This window comes from Schistocerca serialis, unplaced genomic scaffold (assembly GCF_023864345.2).
Source record: "Schistocerca serialis cubense isolate TAMUIC-IGC-003099 unplaced genomic scaffold, iqSchSeri2.2 HiC_scaffold_1237, whole genome shotgun sequence".
Taxonomy (NCBI): domain Eukaryota; kingdom Metazoa; phylum Arthropoda; class Insecta; order Orthoptera; family Acrididae; genus Schistocerca; species Schistocerca serialis.
Genome location: NW_026047444.1, coordinates 52,501 through 57,500, shown reverse-complemented (window position 1 = coordinate 57,500; position 5,000 = coordinate 52,501). Strand labels below are relative to the sequence as shown.

At 51.0% G+C, this 5,000-nt stretch overlaps 1 non-coding gene across 1 annotated transcript in view; it reads left to right on the top strand.

Moving 5' to 3' along the window:
- Window positions 1-4,527: 4,527 nt before the first annotated feature.
- The window catches only part of LOC126436501 (small subunit ribosomal RNA), a 1,909-nt gene continuing 1,436 nt past the window's right edge, over window positions 4,528-5,000 (top strand). The window contains exon 1 of the ribosomal RNA XR_007580714.1: window positions 4,528-5,000. This exon is cut by the window's right edge and continues 1,436 nt beyond it. This is a non-coding gene — a ribosomal RNA (small subunit ribosomal RNA).

The window sequence follows — 5,000 nt, the reverse complement described above, 5'->3', positions numbered from 1 at the left end:
CATAGTGGAGCCGCAGTGTCACTAATGTACAGAGATAGAACAGTTTCGACTGGAACCAGAGTAACCGTATACACGGCACTGATTAGTAATAGATGCAGAGCCATCAGAATACAGATAATATATACAACCGTCCCTATACATGCTGAAAGACTCTGCACACAATGAGAACCACACGTCAGCCAGACACTATCACACACTACTCTCTGCCTCTAACAGGCACACACACAATATCTAACCACCAGCATGGAAGAACATCCGGTGCATCCTCTCCGCCACATTACACAATCCACACTATCATAACCAGACCGGGAGGTCCACCCACAAAACAGAATATCCCACCCTTCCGACATCCGCCATTGCTCAGTTAAGCCACGAACACCCACACATGTCCTACACAGGGGTGCACCCAACATCACAATACTGCCTCCTGTCACAGTACACAAACAATGGCAGGAATGAAAGACACACATCTGCCATAACCTTGGAATCAGAGCGCCGCCTGTCATGAGCCACAAGTGCATCCTGACGTGACAAATCGGATGATCCCGCAGGCATGCACTTACGATAATCACTATCAACGAACCTGCCGCCCCCCCCCCCCAAATACACCTTTCCCTACAACAATGTGTACCTTAACCTAAGCGATATTGTACCTTAACCTCAGCTATATCGTACCTTAACCTAACCTACATTGCGCCTTAACCTAACCTACGTTGTACCTTAACCTACGTTGTACCTTAACCTAACCTACGTTGTACCTTAACCTAACCTACGTTGTACCTTAACCTAACCTACGTTGTACCTTAACCTAACCTACGTTGTGCCTTAACCTAACCTATGTTGTGCCTTAACCTAACCTATGTTGTGCCTTAACCTAACCTATGTTGTGCCTTAACCTAACCTATGTTGTGCCTTAACCTAACCTATGTTGTGCCTTAACCTAACCTATGTTGTGCCTTAACCTAACCTATGTTGTGCCTTAACCTAACCTATGTTGTGCCTTAACCTAACATATGTTGTGCCTTAACCTAACCTATGTTGTGCCTTAACCTAACCTACGTTGTGCCTTAACCTAACCTATGTTGTGCCTTAACCTAACCTATGTTGTGCCCTAACCTAACCTATGTTGTGCCTTAACCTAACCTATGTTGTGCCTTAACCTAACCTATGTTGTGCCTTAACCTAACCTATGTTGTGCCTTAACCTAACCTATGTTGTGCCTTAACCTAACCTATGTTGTGCCTTAACCTAACCCATGTTGTGCCTTAACCTAACCCATGTTGTGCCTTAACCTAACCCATGTTGTGCCTTAACCTAACCCATGTTGTGCCTTAACCTAACCCATGTTGTGCCTTAACCTAACCCATGTTGTGCCTTAACCTAACCCATGTTGTGCCTTAACCTAACCCATGTTGTGCCTTAACCTAACCCATGTTGTGCCTTAACCTAACCCATATTGTACCTTAACCTAACCCATATTGTACCTTAACCTAACCCATATTGTACCTTAACCTAACCCATATTGTACCTTAACCTAACCTAATTTGTGCCTCAACGTAACCTAATTTGTGCCTCAACGTAACCTAATTTGTGCCTCAACGTAACCTAATTTGTGCCTCAACGTAACCCATGTTGTGCCTCAACGTAACCCATGTTGTGCCTCAACGTAACCCATGTTGTGCCTCAACGTAACCCATGTTGTGCCTCAACGTAACCCATGTTGTGCCTCAACGTAGCCCATGTTGTGCCTCAACGTAACCCATGTTGTGCCTCAACGTAACCCATGTTGTGCCTCAACGTAACCCATGTTGTGCCTCAACGTAACCCATGTTGTGCCTCAACGTAACCCATGTTGTGCCTCAACGTAACCCATGTTGTGCCTCAACGTAACCCATGTTGTGCCTCAACGTAACCCATGTTGTGCCTCAACGTAACCCATGTTGTGCCTCAACGTAACCCATGTTGTGCCTCAACGTAACCCATGTTGTGCCTCAACGTAACCCATGTTGTGCCTTAACGTAACCCATGTTGTGCCTTAACGTAACCCATGTTGTGCCTTAACGTAACCCATGTTGTGCCTCAACGTAACCCATGTTGTGCCTCAACGTAACCCATGTTGTGCCTCAACGTAACCCATGTTGTGCCTTAACGTAACCCATGTTGTGCCTTAACGTAACCCATGTTGTGCCTTAACGTAACCCATGTTGTGCCTTAACGTAACCCATGTTGTGCCTTAACGTAACCCATGTTGTGCCTTAACGTAACCCATGTTGTGCCTTAACGTAACCCATGTTGTGCCTTAACGTAACCCATGTTGTGCCTTAACGTAACCCATGTTGTGCCTTAACGTAACCCAATTTGTGCTTTAACGTAACCTAATTTGTGCTTTAACGTAACCTAATTTGTGCTTTAACGTAACCTAATTTGTGCTTTAACGTAACCTAATTTGTGCTTTAACGTAACCTAATTTGTGCTTTAACGTAACCTAATTTGTGCTTTAACGTAACCTAATTTGTGCTTTAACGTAACCTAATTTGTGCTTTAACGTAACCTAATTTGTGCTTTAACGTAACCTAATTTGTGCTTTAACGTAACCTAATTTGTGCTTTAACGTAACCTAATTTGTGCTTTAACGTAACCTAATTTGTGCTTTAACGTAACCCATGTTGTGCCTTAACCTAACCTATATTGCGCCTTAACCTGACGCACGTTGTCGCTGAACCTGCTCTGTAATTGTTATGCAACTCGTTAAATTAGTGTAGTGTTGCCTAACCGCAACCCTCGCAATATAGTTCGCTATTCGCACTGCCCGGTCCCCTGTGTATCGCGTCATGTTAAACACCTTGCAGGTGTTGCTGACTTTCCACATGCTCCTGCTATACACTGTAATGTGGATAGCAGCAGGACGTACATGCCCCCCCCCCCTTCCCCCCTGCCTTCGCAAGCTGGTCGTTGAGAAGTTTGCATGTTCAATGCCCTTCGCATGCCGACGTACTCAGCCTACGTTGTGGTACGGCCTGTCACCTGTCCGCCGATGTACGCAAAACCCACAAACTGTACTGCACATTGGTCCGTATGTACTGAATGATACATCGTGGCACATGTGTGACCATACGACGACTGCGCCTAGCAACGGCAGACCATACAGTCCAAATATTGTGCACGCAGCTACGTGTCGTCTCCCTATAAGAGCTGGATTGCAGTGTGGTACGCCATTCAGACGTGTGGGAGGAACGGACGCCCTGGATGGCGATCAGCATGAGCAGTCTGTTGATGTAGTGGAGCGTGTATTCGGACGTAGTCGTCTCTTCTCACACACCGTGATAGCATGTTGCACCGCGTTCCACATCTGCGACATCCTGCAGAGGCCGGCTGACAGTCGTTCGCGCAATGGACACCGCATACGTACGGGGGCTACCTTCCACGTGTTCTCGAGGCGTGCACATGTTGTTGCGTCTATGTGGGCAGACGTAGTGTGTTGTGACACCTGACACAGGCATGCAATACTCGTTGCAAATGGCGATGGACGTCTACGTTTGCTGGTGACGTTACGCAAATGAACAACAGGTAACCCGTTGTGGTGCGGTTGTTCTCGCTAGAGGTGAATCAGTGTTGGCGACGATCGGTCGAGCTATTAACCGGTTGTTTCAGGGATACCCACCATGCCCACGAACGTGAAAGGGGACCCACCATGCCCACGAACGTGAAAGGGGATCTGGGTGTGAGGCGATACGCGGCGGTGGCTGGGTGGGACCGTCCCCGGCCGGTGAGGGGGGGCCGCCCGGCGTGCTGGCAGCGCGGTGCGTGGGCGCACGCGCTACAGCCGGCTGGTGGGGGCGGCCAGTGGCAGGCGCGCCGGCCGACGGACGCGGCAGGCGGCGCAGCTGCGCGCCGGCGCCCCCTGCTCGCGGCGCCTTGCGGCCAAAGCAGGTCCTCGCGGGCCCGGTGCGAAGCGCGGTGGCCATCTGCAGTGTGCTGGTCCGATTGAGGACTGTGTGCGCTGAGGATGCGCCGCCGCCCGGCGCTCGGCGCCGCGACGCCGTCTGCTGCTCGGTCGCCCCAGCGGTTCTCGCAGGTGGTTTGTATCGCAGCTGTGCGGACGTGTTGGCGCGTGCGCTGTGCTGGGAGAGTTCGCTTCGGCACCCAAGTGGGGCTTTTGTCCTTCTGTGGCGCTGGCGTTGGAGCTGCCGGTCACCGTAGGTGGCGCGTGTTGTCTCCCGCCGGCAATGCCACGACAGCACGCTCCCGGGCCTCTGTCGGCAGCGGCAAGCTCAGTTGGGAGCACGGGTGGTCGCACCTAAAGCGTCTACTCGCCTAACTCCGGGCGATTGCGCCTCTCTCGAACCCGACCAAGTACTTAGGACGGCGCTGCGCGCCGCCGGGACCTGAGAGGGTTTCGAGGTGTGTTGTGCAGGGGAGCTCAGCCTCCTCCTGTTTGCAGAATAATTGAGCGGACGCTTGCGTGTTCGCGCGGGCCCCCGGGACACACTCCCGGGCGGCCGGCTGCTCAGCTCTAGTTGACGCAGCTCCCTGGTTGATCCTGCCAGTAGTCATATGCTTGTCTCAAAGATTAAGCCATGCATGTCTCAGTACAAGCCGCATTAAGGTGAAACCGCGAATGGCTCATTAAATCAGTTATGGTTCCTTAGATCGTACCCACGTTACTTGGATAACTGTGGTAATTCTAGAGCTAATACATGCAAACAGAGTCCCGACCAGAGATGGAAGGGACGCTTTTATTAGATCAAAACCAATCGGTCGGCTCGTCCGGTCCGTTTGCCTTGGTGACTCTGAATAACTTTGGGCTGATCGCACGGTCCTCGTACCGGCGACGCATCTTTCAAATGTCTGCCTTATCAACTGTCGATGGTAGGTTCTGCGCCTACCATGGTTGTAACGGGTAACGGGGAATCAGGGTTCGATTCCGGAGAGGGAGCCTGAGAAACGGCTACCACATCCAAGGAAGGCAGCAGGCGCGCAAATTACCCACTCCCGGCACG